Raw genomic sequence first — 21,338 nt, forward strand, 5'->3', positions numbered from 1 at the left:
AAACATCCGGAATTGATCTATTCATTTTATTCAGAAGGTATGGGACTCTATACCAGCGTGAGACTATCTTGTATCCTGATTCTTGATATTGGTTTGCGATGGAAGCTTTATGTACTAATGTCAGGATCTTCCCTATCTGTTGTGGGGTAAATGTGATGCCAAATGCAATCTCCCATTTGTGGATAAATGGTGGGGTCGACTCCTCCTCCTGACTACTTAATAGGTTGTACAGGAGGGAGAGGGTGTGTTGCACAGGTTCCTTTTTGTGACAGATGGATTCATAGGGCGTCAGGTCACTAGGAGTGTAGGGGGCCCTTTGTATGGCCAGAAGAAAGTGACGAAGTTGATAAGCATTAAACAAGTCAAGCGGAGGGTCAGAAAGCTCGGCGACAGTTTGCGTGGTCGGGAGCCCTCCCGAGGACCACACCTCTCCCAGATGCTGTTTCCCCACCACTGTCAACTGTCGCAGTTTCTTGTTGGTAAATCCCGGTGGGAAGTCTGGATTACCTATAACCGGAGTCATTGGTGACGGCAGGGGAGCAATGTGTGTGCAGCGGAACAACCTCCGCACAACAGCCAACGTAGCTCCCACTACGGGGTGATCTCTGAGGTCTTTTGGTAGGGAGGACAGGAGCCACGGGGAGGTCAATAGGGGAATGGATCCATCCTCAATCTCCATCTCCACCCACTGCTTGTGTGGGCCATTACAATGCCAATCAACGACTCTCGCTAGCAGAGTCGCTCTGTTGTATTGTCTCAGATCTGGGAGACCCAGACCCCCCTTGTCCTTTGGTCTGGCAAGCAATTGCAAACGGGCTCTGGGCGGTTTGCGCGCCCAAATAAAGTCCCGGAGCAGCACCTGCAGATGTCTGAAAAAGATTGGGGGTAACCGGATCGATAATGTCTGGAACAAGTATAAGATCCGCGGGAGGGCCGTCATTTTGAATGCATTACAGCGCCCGAACCAGGTCAGTGTTAAATCATGCCAGTTTCCCAAATCAGATTTCAGTCTATTCAGGAGAGGAAGAAAATTAAGCGGGTACAATTGCACCAAATCCGCTGCGATGTCAACGCCCAGGTAACGTATAGATTTTTCAGCTCAGTAGAATGGAAAAGCGGAGCATAGCCTCTTGGCCTCACCATCCGGGACCGATATATTCAATACAGCCGATGGTGCAATTGATTTTATAGTTTGATAGGCTGCCGTATCGCCGGAGAGCCACGAGTATATTGGGAAGCGAAATGTGTGGATTGGAGACGAAAAAAATTAGATCGTCAGCGTACGCCGCAATTTTGTGGTGTGCCGAGGGTTTGGATATGCCAGTAATATACGGGTCATTCCGAACGTGACACATAAGTGGTTCCAGTGTCAGAATAAAAATTAGGGGAGACAGAGGGCACCCCTGCCTCGTCCCATTAGTGATGGGGAAAGAGTCCGAGCACTCTGAAAGCACCCAATCTCATCTGATCTTGGAGGCTAAGAAGAGTCAGGCCTGGTTAGTACCTGGATGGGAGACCACCTGGGAATACCAGTTATTGTAGGCTTCTTTTTATGTTGTTGGCCTTGATTCGTTTTGTTTTTTTTTCGCTTGTTTCCCAAGGTGACCATCTTGGCATTTGTCAAGAGGGTTGAGAGTGCCCAAAGAGATTGCCTATGGGCACATAAGCCTGAAAGCGCCCGATCTCCTCTGATCTCAGAGGCTAAACAGGGTCGGGCCTTGCTAGTACCTGGATTGGAGACCACCTGGGAATACTAGGTGCTGAAGGCTTATTTTTATGTTGTTGGCGTTGACTTGTTTTTTTTTTTTTGTTTGTTTACCAAGGTGACCATCTTGGTGTTTGTCAAGAGGGTTGAGAGTGCTTGAAGAGCTCGCCTATGGCCACATAACCCTGAAAGCACCAGATCTCGTCTGATCTCAGAGACTAAACAGGGTCGGGCCTTGTTAATACCTGGATGGGAGACCACCTGGGAATACTAGGTGCTGTAGACTTCTTCTCATGTTGTTGGCGTTGACTTGATTTTTTTGTTTGTTTCCCAAGGTGACCATATTGGCGTTAGTCAAGGTTGAGAGTGCCTGAAGAAATCTCCTACGGCCACACCACCCTAAAAGAGCCCAATCTCATCTGATCTCAGAGGCTAAGCAGGGTTGGGACCAGTTTAGTACCTGGATGGGAGACCGCCTGGGATTTCCAGATGCCGTAGGCTTCTTTTTATGTTGTGGCCGTTGACCTATTTTTTTCCGCTTGTTTCCAAGGTGACCATCTTGGTGTTTGTCAAGAGAGTTGAGAGTGCCTGAAGATATCGGCTACGGCCACATCGCCCTGAATCTGTTCCATCTCGTCTGATCTGGGAGGCTAAGCAGGGTCAGGCCTGGTTAATGCCTGGATGGGAAACCGCCTGGGAATACCAGGTGTCGTAGGCTTCTTTTTTTTTTCAAATATAATTTTTTCTCCAAATAGGGGAAGACGGTCCCCCGAGTACATAATGCAACAGAGAAATACAGAGCAAAAAGCAGCTGAACAATACTTGATACAGGTATATTCGCAACTGTGAGTCTGCCTTCCATCAATCACAATGATTCGAGGCACGGATAAAGTACTGTACCAAGATCCAGGGTCACACAAACCCCCAGGTCCCTCCGGCATAATCCATCCAGAGGGGGGTGTGGGGCCGTCATTCCCAATTTTCCACTCTTTCCAAAAGAGAGAGGGGGTGGAGGGGGTGAGAGATAGGGGAGGAAGGCAGAAAAGAGAAGGGTTGAAAGATCAGAAAAGGAGAAGAGGGGACGAGACACGATGGCAGCCACTGTCCAAGGGGCCAGTCAAGGAAAGCTCAGAGCACTAAGGCGATAGCAGGCGACATCCTTCCAGCGAGAATATAAAGGTATTCCAGATGTCTCAGGTTTGTTTAAAAAATTCTTGTATACCTTGTGATGTGAGGATCAAGTCCTCCATTTTTTTTAATGTCCTCTATTTTCTTAAGCCAGTGAGTAATGAAAGGGGGGGAACATTTTTTCCAATAGAGAGGGATGCAGGATTTCGCCGCATTTATCACATGACGTAAAATAGATTTTTTTGTACTTCTTAATGGGAATCTGTGAATGGTGCAAGAGAAAGAATGCAGCCTCTTCCTGGATGGAGAAGTCTGTGAATTTTTGTGTTATGCATCGGATCTCTGTCCAGAAGTCCACCAAGCTAAGGCAGGACCAAAAAATGTGCAGCAACGTGCCCTCTTCTTCTCCACACCTCCAGCATATGTTCGAGGAAGAGGAGAAACATTTCTGCAGCTTTGATGGTGTCAAATACCACCTGGTGAGAAGTTTAAAATTCGTCTCCTGTATCTTCGTGCACAGTGACATTTTGAGAGCCAAAGTGATAATGCGTTGTCTCTGTGCTGGGGAAAATTAGCAATTAAGGTCATTTTCCCAGTTGGACAGACAGGTTAAGTGTGGGTAATCTGTTTGAGAGAGAATGTGGGCCAAAGGGCCTTCGCTCCTGCATAGAGTCTCAAACTCCGTCTGAGGGCGGGCGAACGTTTGAGGATTGGGGATGGAATGGAGAAAATGATGTCGTTGCGCCGCTCTCCAAAAAGGCAGTTGGAAAGCCCTGTCGGATCTGTTAGGGTTGAGAAAGAAGGCCATTTTCCATCAATGACGAATTTAGACGCATTGTCTAGGTTGGAATTTCTAAGTGGGTCCCCAGTTCAAAGGTTGGATGGCCACGTATAGGGAATAGGGGGGAAGTCAAAGACGTGAGTGTGTTTTGGGTAGCGATCAGGTGACTGACTTTCAACTAAGCCCCTATAGTGGGATGTGACATAAATTCTGTGGGTAAATACTTATAGCACCACATGGCGCTTCTTAGCGGAATTCGGGAGTGAGCTTAGAAAGTTTGTTTCGATTCCAGTCCAATACACGGCCCAGATGGGAGGCCAGGTAGTAGCGTCGCAAGTTAGGGAGAACCAACCCTCCCTGTTGTTTAGACAATGTCAGCTGTGACCGCTTAAGTCTGGGATTTTTGTGGGCCCAGTTAAATTGAGTGAGCAAGGATTGAGCTTGCTTAAAAAACAGGACTGGAATCTGGATCGGGAGAGCTTGGAAAAGATAAGTAAATTTAGGGAGTATGTTCATTTTAATGAGATTGCATCTGCTGAACCAGGAATGGAGGCCAGAATGCCACCCGTGAAGCAAACTGCGGATCTTAGTGACAAGGGGTGGGGGGAAGTTAACATAAACGTACGCGCAATGTCCGGTGGAATGTAAGTACGTGAGTATATCTTACTTATCCATGCCAGCATCCGTTCACTCAGACCTATATGGCAAAGGACCGAGAACATTAATGTCCATTTGACCCGATCAAAAGCCTTCTCGGCATCAGTACTCATGAAAAGACAAGGGGTCCCAGATGACTTTGCTTTACGGATCAGGGTAAGCACCTTAGTGGTGTTGTCCCTATCTTCCCTGGTGGGAATAAAACCTAACTGGTCAATATGTATAAGGGACTACAAGTGATGTGCCAATCACGTGGCGAGGAGTTAGAGAATAGTTTTAGGACCGAATTTTGGAGGGAAATGGGTCTGTAGCTCCCACATAGGCCCGGGTCTTTGCCCTCCTTAGGTATCAACGAGATGTGGGCTCTAAGGGTATCCTCAGGAAAATCCCCATTTGAGCTCAGAGTATTAAATAAATTCACCAAGCGCGGGCCGAGAATAGGGAGGAAGGTCTTAAAGTATTGTGCGGTATATCCGTCAGGGCCCGGAGCCTTACCCACCTTCGGAGGTCCCACGGCCGTCTGGACTTCTTCCAGTGTGATCGGGTCCTCCAAGTACTCCCGTGATTCCGATGAGAGGGTTGGTAGACCAGAACCGGTTACATATCTGTCTATGTTGTCCTGTCCAGACCCTGAATCGGGCAGGTTGTAGAGATCAGAGTAACATTTTTCAAAGACTTCGACTATTTGGGTTGGGGTAGAGGCCCTCTGGCCATTCTCATCTATCAACTGTGGTATGTAAGAGCCAGATTTCAACTCCTTTACCGACCTGGCTAAGATTTTTCTGCATTTGTCCTCTGACTCCTACGTCAGTTTACGACAAAACTGGAGTGCCGCTTTCGCTTTATAATGGAGTAGGACAGCAATATGGGTATGGAGTGTCCCCAATTCATTCTCTAAGGTCCGTAAGGGGGTATGTTTATGTTTCGCTTCCACAGAGGCAAGTTCACGAAACAGATTAGCAAGCTGTTCCTGATAAGTACCCTGCGGAGTACTGACTTGTGAGCCTCCCAAATTATCCCCGGGTCACAGTCCTGCTTTAGTTTTCTTGGAAATAAAGGTCCAATTCCCTGGTCACATCTGCTAAAACTTCCGGTATCTGGATGAGGCTCTCATTAAGGTGCCAGAATAGAGACCTAGGTGAGGGGTAGGGAGCGAGGAGCAAGAGGCAGAAGTGTCAACCGATGGCGAAAGGGGACATTAAAGTCCCCACCTAATATCAATTGGCCCTCCCGAAAGTCACATAATCTGTGCAGGGTAGTTCTGAGGAACGTGTCTTGGTGATCATTGGGAGCGTACACAGTGGCAAATGTAAAAAGGCGCTCTCCAATGTGGCCCCTAAGAAAAAGATATTGGCCCCCAGGGTCCACCAAAGAATCCTGGAGAACCCAGGGGAGCCTGCTAGAGATCAGAATGGAGAGGAGGGGTTAGTAGAGTGGTAGACCTTAGGGAAGGATCTCGACCATAGAAAGGGGAGGTTAGTATTTTTAAAATGTGTTTCTTGTATAAAGGCCACATCATTACAGGATGTGCTCAGTTTTCCCAGGAGGATCCACCGTTTTTCAGGGGAGTTCAGTCCCTTAACGTTTAGAGAGGTGACCTTGACTGAGTCTCCCATCGCTCCTCAGGGAGGGGGAGGGGGACGTCAGAGAAAAGCAAAGAAAGTTGAACCAAGGTAGGTTTTGGGTAGGTAATGCATGGCGGGAACTAAGGGGGAGAAAGGAAGGGCAAATGGAAGGAAAGGTAAAGGGAAAAAGAGGCCGGGCACCTCAACCCCAGGGGGAGAGGGAAATTAAGGGTTGTCCGCACTCAACAGTACAGGAAGGGTATACTAAAACAGCACAATTATGCTATAGCGCTTACCAGATGTACACTGGGTTTAAAGCGCTGTCCTACTTGGGTTATTGGGTAGACAGGTCGGAGAGGGAGCCCCCGAATCCTAGTCCCCCCAGTCCCGGCAGTGGTAAATGTCACGTCTGATACCGGTATGCAAATAAAAGACAATCAGTAACATCAAAGAAACAAAAAACAATAGTATAACCAAAACAGAGGTAGAGCATATAACTGTCAGCACTGAGGGGTCTCCTCGGCTCGCCCTAAACATAGGCATGCATGAGGGAGCCCGTCACAACAGAAAAGGCATCACAGAATGGGATCCACCACCCCCCATCCCATACCCCTAAAGTACATGCAGTCCCCGAACAAATGCATTTCTCCCTTTGGCAGATTGTCCTCTCCTTACCCCCTCTCCCCTGTCCACGCCCCGGGGGGAAAAGGGGCAGGGAAGGGGGAAAGGGGGAGTGGAAGGGGGGAAAGGGGGAGTGGAAGGGGGAAAGGGGGAGGGAAAGGAGGGAAGGGAAGGGTGGGAAGGGGGGAAGGGAGGGGGGAAACAGGGGAGAGGGGACAAACATGCAGAAATGTCAAGTCCTTTAGCGCACTCCCACCAGCAAACACCCGGACCCCATAAATTTCAACTCCTCCCCTCCATGGTCACCACATCAAGATGAAAGAGGAGCAGCCCTGGTCGGTGCATGGAAAATCCGGCAGGCAAGGGGCTGGGGCCACCATCCCTCCATCCAATGGGAGACTTCACCCGAGCAGCAGTCCTAGGGCCCGCCAATTAGTGTCTCTAATGCATAGCCATCGGGGGCTTTGTAGAGCATCCAGAGGGAGGCTAGGACCGCCCAAACAGTAAGGGGTAAATCCTCCAGGGGGGTCCAGAGTCACCCTGGAGGGAAGCAGTGTCTCGTACCAATAGGCTCAATAAATAAGTCATCCAGGGTCCCCGAAAGCTGCAGAAGGCAATGTCGGCAAAGAGTAGGTGGGAGCCAGAGGGGGGGACAAGGGGCGCATCCAGGGGGAGGGGACACATATGCGGGAATGTCAAGCCCTTCCAGTACAGCGCATTAGGTATCACTCAGACCCCCCCAAAGTGCAACTCCCCCATCTAAGGTGAAGACTCCAGAAGGGAAGATGAGCCGCCCTGGTCTGTACATGAAAGAACCTGCTGCCAAGGGGTTGGGGCCATCATCCCTTCCTCCAATGGGAGATGCCACCGGAATGAAAGCCCTGTGTCCTGTCAAGTGGTGCCCCTCTGACAATGTCGTTGTGGTATATGTGGAGCATCCAGGGAGAGGCAGGGACCACCCAAACAGTGAGGGGTAAAGCCTCCAAGGGGTGTCAGACAGGATGATAGCTGTGTCTTGTACAAGTTGGTTAATTAGACAAGTCATCCAGTGTGTTCCTGTGAGCAGCGGAAAGAAAGGTCGGTAAGGATTATGAATGGGTGGGGGCCAGGGAGTGCATAAAACTGCCACCAGATGACCGGGGCAGAGAGGGCAAGGGGATGAAACTCAGATCTGGTAGGTGGGGGCGGGGGTGAGGAGTGTCCCTCATATTACTCACGTTGGCCATACCTTGAAGCTGAGCGCTCTGCATACCCAGGACGTTCTTCTGTATAATCTAGCCTATCTGTATACATTAGCCTGTCTTTTGTACACATTAGTCGGTCCTCTGTATACACTAGTCTGTCTGTATACACTAGTGTATACAGATAAACTAGATTATACAGAAGAACGTCCTGGGTATGCAGAGATGGAGGCTAGGGTATACAGAGAGAGAGGCTAGAGTATGCATACTTGCTAGTGTATACAGACGGACTAGTGTATACAGAAGACCGGCTAGTTTATATAGGGAGGCTAATGTGTGCAAAAGACAGGCTAGTGTATACAAATAGGCTAGATTATAGAGAAGAACATCTTGGGTATGCAGAGAGAGAGGCTGGGTTACACAGAGAGGCTGGTGTATGCAGACTTGCTAGTGTATACAGACGGACTAGTGTATAGAGAGGCTTGGGTATACAGAGAGCTAATGTATAAAGAGCAGCTAGTGTATACAAAAGACATCCAAGGGTATAAAGAGAGACTCGTGTATGCAGAAGACCGGCTAGTTTATACAGAGAGGCTAAAGTGTACAAAACACGGGCTAGATTATACAGAAGAACGTCATGGTTATGCAGAGATGGAGGCTAGGGTATACAGAGAGAGAGACTGTGTTACACAGAGAGGCAGGAGTATGCAGACTTGCTAGTGTATACAGATGGACTAGTGTATACAGTAGACCGGCTAGTTTATACAGAGAGGCTAATGTGTACAAAAGACAGGCTAGTGTATACAGATAGGCTAGATTATACATAAGAAGGTCCTGGTTATGCAAGAGATGGAGGCTAGGGTATGCAGAGAGAGAGGCTTGGTTACACAGACTTGCTAATGTATACAGACGGACTAGTGTATACAGAGGACCGGCTAGTTTATATAGAGAGGCTAATGTGTACAAAAGACAGGCTAGTTTATACAGATAGGCTAGATTATACAAAAGAACGTCCTGGGTATGCAGAGATGGAGGCTAGGGTATACAGAGAGAGAGTGAGGCTGGGTTACACAGAGAGGCAGGAGTATGCAGACTTGCTAGGGTATACAGAGAGAGAGGCTAGAGTATGCATACTTGCTAGTGTATACAGGGGGACTAGTGTAATACAGAAGACCGGTTAGTTTATACAGAGAGGCAAATGTGTACAAAAGACAGGCTAGTGTATACAAATATGCTAGATTATAGAGAAGAACGTCCTGGGTATGCAGAGATGGATGGCTAGTGTATACAGATAGGCTAGATTATACAGATAGGCTAGATTATACAGAAGAACGTCCTGGGTATGCCGAGATGGAGGCTAAGGTATACAGAGAGAGAGGCTAGAGTACGCATACTTGCTAGTGTATACAGATGGACTAGTGTATACAGAGGACCGGCTAGTTTATACAGAGAGGCTAATGTGTACAAAAGACAGGCTAGTGTATACAAATAGGCTAGATTATAGAGAAGAACGTCCTGGGTATGCAGAGAGAGCAGTTGGGTTACAAAGAGAGGCTAGTGTATGCAGACTTGCTAGTGTATACCGGTGGACTAGTGTATACAGAGAGGCTTGGGTATACAGAGAGCTAATGTATAAAGAGATGCTAGTGTATACCGACGGACTAGTGTATACAGAGGACCGTCTAGTTTATACAGAGAGGTTAATGTGTACAAAGACAGGCTAGTTTATACAGATAGGCTAGATTATACAGAAGAACGTCCTTGGTATGCAGAGATGGAGGCTAGGGTATACAGAGAGAGAGAGCGAGGCTGGGTTACACAGAGAGGCAGGAGTATGCAGACTTGCTAGTGTATACAGATGGACTAGTGTATACAGTAGACCGGCTAGTTTACACAGAGAGGCTAATGTGTACAAAAGACAGGCTAGTGTATACAGATAGGCTAGATTATACAGAAGAAGGTCCTGGTTTATGCAAGAGATGGAGGCTAGGGTATGAAGAGAGAGAGGCTTGGTTACACAGACTTGCTAGTGTATACAGACGGACTAGTGTATACAGAGGACCGGCTAGTTTATACAGAGAGGTTAATGTGTACAAAAGACAGGCTAGTTTATACAGATAGGCTAGATTATACAGAAGAACGTCCTGGGTATGCAGAGATGGATGGCTAGTGTATACAGATAGGCTAGATTATACAGATAGGCTAGATTATGCAGAAGAACGTCCTGGGTATGCAGAGATGGAGGCTAAGTTATACAGAGAGAGAGGCTAGAGTACGCATACTTGCTAGTGTATACAGATGGACTAGTGTATACAGAGGACCGGCTAGTTTATACAGGGAGGCTAATGTGTACAAAAGACAGGCTAGTGTATACAAATAGGCTAGATTATAGAGAAGAACGTCCTGGGTATGCAGATATGGAGGCTGGGTTACACAGAGAGGCTAGTGTATGCAAGCTTGCTAGTGTATACAGACGGACTAGTGTATACAGTAGACCAGCTAGTTTATACAGGGAGGCTAATGTCTACAGAAGACCGGCTAGTGTATACACATAGGCTAGATTATAGAGAAGAACGTCCTGGGTATGCAGAGATGGAAGCTAAGGTATACAGAGAGAGAAGTTGAGTTACAAAGAGAGGCTAGTGTAGGCAGACTTGCTAGTGTATACCGGTGGACTAGTGTATACAGAGAGGCTTGGGTATACAGAGAGCTAATGTATAAAGAGATGCTAGTGTATACAAAAGACAACCAAGAGTAGACAGTGAGGATCGTGTATAAAGAAGACCGGCTACAGAGAAGCTAATTTGTACAAAAGACAGGCTAGTGTATACAGATAGGCTAGATTATACAGAGGAAGGTCCTGGGTATGCAGAGATGTAGGCTAGGGAATCCAGAGAGAGACTGTGTTACACAGAGAGGCTAGAGTATGCAGAAGAACGGCTATTTTTTTTTACAGATAGGCTTGTGTATACAGAGAGGCTAATTGTACAAAAGACAGGCTAGTGTATACAGATAGGCTAGATTATACAGAAGAACGTCCTGGGTATGCAGAGATGGAGGCTAGGGTATACAGAGAGAGAGGCTAGAGTATGCATACTTGCTAGTGTATACAGGCGGACTAGTGTATACAGAAGACCGGTTAGTTTATACAGAGAGGCAAATGTGTACAAAAGACAGGCTAGTGTATACAGATAGGCTAGATTATACAGATAGGCTAGATTATACAGAAGAACGTCCTGGGTATGCAGAGATGGAGGCTAAGGTATACAGAGAGAGAGGCTAGAGTACGCATACTTGCTAGTGTATACAGATGGACTAGTGTATACAGAGGACCGGCTAGTTTATACAGAGAGGCTAATGTGTACAAAAGACAGGCTAGTGTATACAAATAGGCTAGATTATAGAGAAGAACGTCCTGGGTATGCAGAGATGGAGGCTGGGTTACACAGAGAGGCTAGTGTATGCAAGCTTGCTAGTGTATACAGACGGACTAGTGTATACAGTAGACCAGCTAGTTTATACAGGGAGGCTAATGTCTACAGAAGACCGGCTAGTGTATACACATAGGCTAGATTATAGAGAAGAACGTCCTGGGTATGCAGAGATGGAGGCTAAGGTATACAGAGAGAGAAGTTGAGTTACAAAGAGAGGCTAGTGTATGCAGACTTGCTAGTGTATACCGGTGGACTAGTGTATACAGAGAGGCTTGGGTATACAGAGAGCTAATGTATAAAGAGATGCTAGTGTATACAAAAGACAACCAAGAGTAGACAGTGAGGCTCGTGTATACAGAAGACCGGCTACAGAGAAGCTAATTTGTACAAAAGACAGGCTAGTGTATACAGATAGGCTAGCTTATACAGAGGAAGGTCCTGGGTATGCAGAGATGTAGGCTAGGGAATCCAGAGACTGTGTTACACAGAGAGGCTAGAGTATGCAGAAGACCGGCTATTTTTTTTTACAGATAGGCTTGTGTATACAGAAGACAGTCTGGGGAATTCAGTGAGGCTAGTGTATGCAGAGAGGCTAGGACACCGAGACTATTGTAAAAAGAAGGCAGGCTAGTGTATATAGATTACGGGCACCTGTATACAGAAGACAGAGAGGCTAGTCTATATTGAGTGGCTGGTGTACACAGAGAGATTAATGTATACAGAAAAGCTAGCGTGTAAAGAAGACAGGACTTTATTTTTTGCTAATGCAACTACTTTTGAAACATGTAAAGTGCTTTTTTCATATTTTGGTGCTGTTAAAAAGTGGTGTGTTGTCAGTGGTGATATCAATGTGACAGTTAATGTGGAGAACTACAACTATTCAAAATAGAGCAAAAGAGTGCTAAGTTTATTTTGTTAAGTCATTGACTGATAGACGTTAAGTAATTGGCCGTTATTGGTTTGGCAGTACATGGTTTATTTTGATGTAAGATAGTTTTATTCTCTACTTATAGCCGAGTTTTAGACGACTTTATTATTAGCATTATTCGCATTATTCATATATATTATGCAGAGTGTAAGTATTGCAGTGAGACGATATTGCTTTTAAAAGATTTGTATTATTATACATAGCATTGTTAGCAGACCAATAGGACAATTTACATGGCTTAATATTGCAGAGCGTAATTTATCAGGAAAGAGATTCAAAGCGTTAGTTGCAGTAGCTTCATAAAACTGAGAAATCGTTGCATTACTCTAAATTTAAAATATGTTCCGGCAGCACTGAAAAGACGATATTAGATGAGTGATCTACACATTTCGTTTACTATTTCACTATACCGGCTAAATGTTAATATGTTAATATGTGCTGCGTGTAAGGTAGAAATTTGATGGTTTAGTGTGAGCTGGTTTACCAGGAGTTAGAGATAGTAATCTGTTTATACTAGTAATAAATATAGCAAAATAACTATAACGGTTTAAGTGGAAATACACGAAATAACAGCAACAACGTGTGTAGGTTTTTATCAATCAAGTTCATTACGTGTCTTTAATCATGTAGTGAATATACCCCAATATTGGAGCACAAGGATGAGAAAGCATAATAACTAACAGAGGATGACATGGCAAAAAGACAAACTGCATTAGAAATGTGAATATGAATTAGAGTTGAAATGCCAATCGCCACGGCTACGTACAGCAAAGTGTGAGCTAAGCAGCTAAATATTCTGCAATAGCAGAGATTAAGTATTGCAGTCGAAATGAGATCGGAAGCGTTAGTTGCAGTAGCTCCAAAATGACTGAGAAATCATTTCATTACTCTAAATGTAAAAGTTATCCCGGTAGCACTGAGTGGACTGATATTAGATGAGTGATCGTTGTAGTACAAATTCAGTTTCCTATAGCAGAGAGATACCAGCTAAATGTGAGACGAGCAATTAAACTGTTCACGGTAGCATTGCATTACTCTTAATATGTGCAGCGTGTAAAAAGCAATAAGATGGCTTTGTATTATCCTAAAATTAGCAGTATACGTAATAAAGGTAACCTGGATTTAGACATAGCAAACTCTATAATCTAATTTAGCAAAATTAGAAAAGATAATATTGAGACAGTATATACAGGTCGAGTTTAAGTGGAAATACACAGAATATCTAGCTTACCTTTACATTTTTCAATAGAGCGTTGCAAAGAAATACCAAGGCAGAATGTCGGAATAGCAATTAGATGAGATGATTGCTGTAATCATGAAATATCAGCAACGCCTAGGTTTCTATCGGATGAGAAAGTATAATAACTGGCAAAGTATGACATGGCAAAGAGACAAATTGCATTAGAGATGTGAGATGGACATGAAATGTCAATTCCCATTGGTTACTTACATGTAAACGCGGCTACATACAGCAAAGTGTGAGCTATGCAGCTAAAGGGTATTTAAGAGTAAATTGACGTAGCTTGAAAATTCCAACGTGTAAATCGTTCCATTAATTATGTTACGCACGAAGACGGCTTACACTGACTGTTTTCCGTTTCCACTGGTCATCGGCATAATGTATCAGTAACCATGAACATTAATAATGATAGACAGCTTACATTAGGATGTATGCATGATGTGAATGTAAAATGAATGTAAAATAGTTGCATTATGTGTTATTAATGTATTGCTATGCTTTGCTACTGCAACCACAAGTAAACCGTCCCACTGCTTTTCTGACATTTTGCCGCTGTTAAAAAATGTGTTGCAAGTGTTATGTGTTACAAATGGTTATCAGTGTGACAGTTAATGTGGAGAAGAAGTAATACACAAAATAGAGTCAGAAAGAGAATCCTATTGCATAGAGGTAGCGAGAGATGGTTGCATTAATCTTAATGTGCAGTGTGTAAAAGGTTTTAAAAAGATGGTTTTGTGTGACTTTTGCTTTAACGTAAAATTAGCTGTAGACATTATAACTTGTTACAATGATTTAGAGATAGTAATCTCTATAAAATAATAATAATAAGTATAGCAAAACAATTTAGGAAAATTCTGAGGCAGTATGTATAGGTCGAGATATAGTGAATACACAAAAGGGATCAAGGGATAGTAGCAAAGTCAAGGGATAAATGCAAAGGTACTCTATTTAACAGTAAATTGACGTAGCTTGCAAATTCCAACGTGTAAATCGTTCCATTCATTTTGCTGCTCAAGAAGACGGCTTACACTGACTGTTTTCCGTTTCCACTGGAAAGAGAATCCTATTGCATAGAGGTAGCGAGAGATGGTTGCATTACTCTTAATGTGTAAAGGTTTTAAAAAGATGGTTTTGTGTGAATTTTGCTTTAACGTAAAATTAGCTGTGGACATTATAACTATGGTTAGGTTTACAATGATTTAGAGTTAGTAATCTCTATGATATAATAATAATAAGTATAGCAAAACAAATTAGGAAAATATTGAGGCAGTATATATAGGTCGAGATAAAGTGAATACACAAAAGGGATCTAGGGATAGTTGCAAAGTCAAGGGATAAATGCAAAGGTACATTATTTAAGAGTAAATTGACGTAGCTTGCAAATGCTCCAACGTGTAAATCGTTCCATTAATTTTGTTACGCACGAAGACGGCTTACACTGACTGTTTTCCGTTTCCACTGGAAAGAGAATCCTATTGCATAGAGGTAGCGAGAGATGGTTGAATATGGCAGAAAGACGGCTTACACTGATTTTCTCACATTTTGCTGCGGTAAAAAGAAATGTTTTGTCACTGTGTTTTAACTGTGACAGATAAGGTGGAGAAAAAGAAGTAATACCGAAAATAGAGTCAAAACGTGGAAACGTTTATTTGTCATGACAGCTGATACTGGATGAGCAATAAAACTGTTTTATTAAGATGTAAGACTAGTTTTATTCTCTACATGTAGGCTTTTAACAGAGTTGTATAATATAGGCGACCAATAGGACATTTAAATGGCTTAATATTGTAGGGAGGAAGTATCGCTGTTCAAAGGTAAGAGATTGAAAGCTTAGCTTGAAAATGGCCGAGAAATAGTTGCGTTAGTCTAAATTTAAAGGATATGCCGGTACCAATGAGAAAGCTTATTGATTGACTAGTTGATCTTTGCATTACACAATCCTATTATTATTATTATTATTAAGATCATAGTGCAGAGAGATACTCAGTTAATGTCAGAGATACTCGGTCAATGTCAGAAAAGCAATAAAACTGTTTACATCGTTAGAGAGCGATGGTTACATTACTCTTAGTATGTGCAGCATGTCTGGTAGCAAAAAGCGGTAGAAGTGAATAGATTTCAGCGGATTTTGAGATAGTACTCTCCATTTCTAATAAGAAATAAAGAAAAATAAGTCAGGATGGTGTGTCAGGACTGTCACATACATACATCAAGGTCCCGGTACAAATATGCAAAATAGAGCAAAAGAGTACATGGTTTATTTTGATGTATGATAGTTTTATTGCATGCTTGATGTGGATGATTAAAATCGTGTAGTGATCTATATTTAGCATAAGAATGAAAAGGCATAACATGGCAATGAGACAAACTCCATTAGAGATGTGAGCTAGATGAAATGATGAAATGTCTCTGTATAGCCCAGATTGTCTTCTGTTATCACTTAGCCTACCCTCTAAATTCACTAGCCTCTCTATATACACCAGCATGTTTACACTAGCCGGTCTTCTGTATACAATAGCCTGTCTTCGATATACACTAGCCTATGTTCTGAATACACTAGCCCGTCTTCTGTCTTCTGTATGCCCTAGCCTGTCTTCTGTATACATTAGTCTCTCTGTATAAACTAGCATCTCTGTATACCCCAAACTGTCTTCTGTAAAAACTTGTCTCTCTTTATAGCCTGTCTAGCCTTTCTTCTGTACACACTAGCTTCTCTGTATACACTAACCAGGCTTCTATATACAATAGCTTCACTCTATGCACTAGCCTCTCTGTATAATCTAGCCTCTCTATATACCCTCTTTCTATATATAGTGTTCTGCATCTCCGTAGTGGTAGCCTCTCCGTAGAAGCCAGCCTTTATTCTGTATTCACGAGCCTTTCTTCTGTATGCATTCTGTATGTATTCTTTTGTATATACTAGCTTCTCTGTACACCCTTGCATCTCTGTAATACACTAAACCCTCTGTATACCACAGCCTGTCTTCTGTATACACTAGACTGTAAACACTAGCTAGAATACACCAGCCTGTCTTCTGTACCCACTAGAATCTCTGTATACACTACCCAGTCTTCTGTATACACTGTCAGCTTGGATGTATACCCAAGCCTGTCTTCTGTATACACTAGTCTCTCTATATCCACTGTCCTATCTGTATACACTCGACTCTCTCTATACACTAACCTCTCTATATACACTAACATCTTTGTATATACTAGCCTCTCTTTAAATTAGCCTCTCTGTGTACCCCAGCCTCATTGTTTACTCTAGCATCTCTGTATACTCAAGCCTATCTGCATTCACTAGCCTGTATTCACTAGCCTTATATATACTAGCTTCCTGCTTCTCTGTACACTCTTGCATCTCTGTACACTAGACTCTCTGAATACACTAAACCCTCAGTATACCACAGCCTGTCTTCTGTATACATTAGACTGTAAAAACTAGCTAGAATACACCAGCCTGTCTTCTTTACCCAATAGACTCTCTGTATGCACTACCCAGTCTTCTGTATACACTGTCAGCTTTGATGTATACCCAAGCCTGTCTTCTGTATACACTAGTTTCTCTATATGCACTGTCCTTTCTGTATACTCTTGACCCTCTCTATACATTAACCTCTCTATATACACTAACATCTTTGTATATACTAGCCTCTCTTTAAATTAGCCTCTCTGTGTACCCCAGCCTCACTGTTTACTCTAGCATCTCTGTATACTCAAGCCTATCTACATACACGAGTCTTCTGTATTGTGTATTAACTAGCCTTTCTTCTGTATGCTGTAGTCTTCTATATATACCAGCTTCTCTGTACACCCTTGCATCTCTGTAAACACTGTGTAAACTAGCCAGTCTTATGTATACACTCGCCGACTGTATACACTAGACTCTCTGAATACACTAAACTCTCTGTATACCACAGCTTGTCTTCTGTATACACTAGACTGTAAAAACTAGCTAGAATACACCAGCCTGTCTTCTGTACCCACTCTCTGTATACACTACCCAGTCTTCTGTATAGAATGTCAGCTTTCATGTATACCCTTTCTGTATACACTAGCTTCTCTATATGCACTGTCCTTTCTGTATACACTCGACTCTCTCTATACACTAACCTCTATATATACACTAACATCTTTGTATTTGTCTTTAAACTAGCCTCTCTGTGTACCCCAGCCTCACTGTTTACTCTAGCATCTCTGTATACTCAAGCCTATCTACATACACGAAACCTGTATTCTGTATTCACTAGCCTTTCTTCTGTATGCTGTAGTCTTCTATATATACCAGCTTCTCTGTACACCCTAGCACTGTAACAGTACTAGGTTCCTGTATTACAGAAACAGAACACCAGCAATAAGGTGTATACTGTGCAGGAGGCACACAACACCGACTCTAACTTCTGCACTGCAGATGCATGTATTGCAGAAATTGAACACCAGTAATAAAGGGTAGCTTCAGGTGTGTACTGTGCAGGAGGCACATAACACCCACTGTAACAGTGCTAGGTTCCCAAGCAGTAAAGACACTGTCCCTGTCTATCGTCCTCTTTCCCTGACCACCGCAACACACTATACAAGACCGCCATTCTGGCGGCCTTATATAGTGTGGGGTGTGTACTAAACCCCCCTGAGCTATAATTGGCCGCAGGAATCCTGCCTGTGGTGAATTGTGGCTCTCCTCACACAGGATGTCACATCTGTTCTTATTATATAGAACCTATTATGCTCCTCGTAAACTTTTTCAGTTTGGCCGAACGGCCGGACGCAAGTTGCCCCCGGTGCGGGAACATGGGGGGAGACATGATGCACATGTTTTGGAGATGCCCGAAGTTGATCCGCTACTGGACAGAGGTGACAGGAACCATTGATCGGGTGGTTGGAACCTCCACCATGATGGAGGCAAAGTATTGTCTCCTGGGATTAGTTGAAGGAGTTGGAAACCCGGGAAGTAGCCAGATGGCAGTTCTGAGATGCCTATTTCAGGCAAGGAAACTGATTGCCCAACCCTGCTTAGCCTCCAATGTTGGCAATGACTTGGTTTTTTTCGCTTGTTTCCCAAGATGACCATGTTGGCGTTTGTCAAGATGGTTGAGAGTGCCCGAAGAGATCGCCTATGGCCCCATCACCTTGAAAGTGCCGGATCTTGTCTGATCTCGGAGGCTAGGCATTGTCGGGCCTGATTAGTAACTGGATGGGAGACCAACTGGGAATACCAGGTGCCGTAGGATTCTTTTTATGTTGTTGGCGTTGACATGGTTTTTTTTTCCGCTTGTTTCCCAAGGTGATCATCTTGGCATTTGTCAAGAGGGCTGAGAGAGCCCAAAGAAATCTCCTACGGCCACATCCCCCTGAAAGCGCCCGATCTCATCTGATCTCAGAGGCTAAGCAGGGTCCGGCCTGGATAGTACCTAATTAAAGGTGCCGTAGGAATCTTTTTATATTGTTGGCTTTGACCTGTTTTTCTTTCGCTTGTTTCCCAAGGTGACCATTTTAGCATCAGTCAAGAGTTTTGAGTATGTCCCAAAGCGTTCTCCATCACCCTGAAAGCGCCCGATCTCAGAGGCTAAGCAGGGTCTGGGTCAGATGGGAGACCGCCAGGGTCTATGTTGTTGGCGTTGACCTTTTTTTTTTCACTTGTTTCCCAAGATAACCATCTTGGTATTTGTCAAGAGGGTTGAGAGTGTCTAAATAGAACACCTATGGCCACATCACCCTGAAAGTGCACAATCTCATCTGATCTCGGAGGCCTAGCAGTGTACGGCCTGGTTAATACCTGTATGGGAGACCATCTGTGAATACCAGGTGCCGTAGGCTTCTTTTTATGTTGTTGGCGTTTACCTGTTTATTTTTGCTTGTTTCTCAAGGTGACCATCTTGGTGTTTAACAAGAGGGTTGAGAGTGCCCAAAGAGATCACCTACGGCCCCATCACCCTGAAAGCGCCCAATCTCATCTGATCTCAGAGGCTAAACAGTGTCGGGCCTGGTTAGTACCTGGATGGGAGACCGCCTGGAAATACCAGGTGCCATAGACTTCTTTTTTTGTTGTTGGCTTTGAACTGTTTTTTTCGCTTGTTTCTCAAGGCGACCATCTTGGCGTTTGTCAAGAGGGTTGGCCGTGTCTTGAAGAGAACGCTTATGGCCACATCACACTGAAAGCACCCGATCTCATCTGATTTCAGAGGCTTAGCAGCATCAGGCCTGGTTAGTACCTGGATGGGAGACTGCCTGGGAGGACCAGGTGACATAGAAGGATCTGGTCTGGTAGTGTCTTGATTGGGAGATCGCCTGGGAATACCGGATGCCGTAGGATTCTTTTTATGTTGTTGGCTTTGACCTGTTTTTTTTCCCTTGTTTCCCAAGGTGACCATCTTGGCATTTGTCAAGAGGGTTGAGAGTGCACAAAGAAATTGCCTACGGGCACAACACCCTGAAAGCGCCCAATCTCGTTTGGTCTCAGAGGCTAAGCAGGGTTGGGCCTGGTTTGTACCTGGATGGGAGACCGCCTGGGTTTTCCAAATGCTGCAGGCTTCTTTTTATGTTGTTGGCGTTGACTTGTTTTTTTTGTTTGTTTCCCAAGGTGACCATCTTGGCGTTTGTCAAGAGGGTTGAGCGTGCATTTGATCTCAGAGGCTAAGCAGGGTTGGGACCTGGTTAGTACCGGGATGGGAGACCGCCTGGGATTTCTCGATGCCATAGGCTTTTTTTTAAAGTTGTTGGCATTGACTTATTTTTTTTTTTGTTTTATTCTTTTATTAAGTATAAGTAGAACAATATAAATATAACAGTCAACCATACAGCATGACCCAGGGTCACAATTACATGCTAACAAAAAATAGGCAGCCAAATAACTCTGGGTTCTCAGAGGGGAGTCATACAGTTTCATGCAGAAAATAGAGAAACCCCACCTCCGACATGTAGTACAGTATAACTAGTGCAGCTCCGTTCGGACAAATGTAATCATGGAGAACAACTGGGACCACAGCGAGCCAGCTTATCATGACCTACGTGAACCAGAGCAAAATATGAGCCGGTCATGTCCAGAACCCTGGGGTTCTTCTGGGTCCCGAAGGCTAGTAAGGAGACAAGGCATAGTCAAAAGGGAGGACGGGGGAAGAAGAGAGTGCAAAGACGGAGAGAGAGGAGGTGGGGGGATGGCGACGGGGAAAAATAGAAAAATAAAGACAAAAGGGAGGGGGGGAATGCCACCCAGGGCAGACATGGCCTACGTAGGTAAACGATAGATGTTCAGTCGTTTTCTGGGACGGAGGCACTGCTCACCTCCCGAATGTAGTCTCGAGTACCAGTAAAATACGTCCAGGGCCTCCATGTAACACTAAATGCCTCTTCAGTGTTGTGAAGGGTGGCGGTCAATTCTTCCATCCGGAGAATATGATTGACTTTGGAATACCACAGCACCTTGGATGGGGGCTGAGGCTGCCTCCACAGTGCGGGAATGCAGGCCCGGGCGGCATTCAGGAGTTGCATCGTGAGGGTTTTTTTGTATTTTCGAACAGGCTGTTCGGTCAAGTTGTATAAGGCACGCTACTGGGAACCCAAAAGTTCCTCAAGGTCGGGCATGCCCAGAAAAGGTGTCCCATGGTCCCCATATCTGAATTTCACCTCCAACAAACATCCGGGATCGATCTATCCATTTTATTCAGAAGGTATGGGACTCTATACCAGCGTGAGACTATCTTGTATCTTGATATTGGTTTGCGATGGAAGCTTTATGTACTAAGGTCAGGATCTTCCCTATCTGTTGTGGGGTAAATGTGATGCCTAAGTCCCTCTCCCATTTGTGGATAAATGGTGGGGGTCGACTCCTCCTCCTGACTACTCAATAGGTTGTACAGGAGGGAGAGGGTGTGTCGCACAGGTTCCCTTTTGTGACAGATGGATTCATAGGGTGTCAGGTCTCTAGGAGTGTAGGGGGCCCTTTGTATGGCCAGAAGAAAGTGACGAAGTTGATAAGCACTAAACAAGTCAAGCGGAGGGTCAGAAAGCTCGGCGACAGTTTACGTGGTCGGGAGCCCTCCCGTGGGCCACACCTCTCCCAGACGCTGTTTCCCCACCACTGTCAACTGTCGCAGTTTCT

The 21,338-nt window shown here is 44.6% G+C and overlaps 4 pseudogenes; all 4 read left to right on the top strand.

The window, feature by feature from the left end:
- The first annotated feature begins 1,872 nt into the window (after positions 1–1,872).
- Positions 1,873–1,991, top strand: LOC143957415 (5S ribosomal RNA; annotated as a pseudogene).
- A 95-nt stretch (positions 1,992–2,086) lies between these two features.
- On the top strand, positions 2,087–2,206 carry LOC143957575 (5S ribosomal RNA; annotated as a pseudogene).
- A 98-nt stretch (positions 2,207–2,304) lies between these two features.
- Positions 2,305–2,423, top strand: LOC143957627 (5S ribosomal RNA; annotated as a pseudogene).
- A 16,733-nt stretch (positions 2,424–19,156) lies between these two features.
- On the top strand, positions 19,157–19,275 carry LOC143957513 (5S ribosomal RNA; annotated as a pseudogene).
- The last annotated feature ends 2,063 nt before the right edge of the window (positions 19,276–21,338 follow it).

This window comes from Lithobates pipiens, unplaced genomic scaffold (assembly GCF_037356315.1).
Source record: "Lithobates pipiens isolate NorthernLeopardFrog02 unplaced genomic scaffold, aLitPip1_a1.2 Scaffold_52, whole genome shotgun sequence".
NCBI classification, from domain to species: domain Eukaryota; kingdom Metazoa; phylum Chordata; class Amphibia; order Anura; family Ranidae; genus Lithobates; species Lithobates pipiens.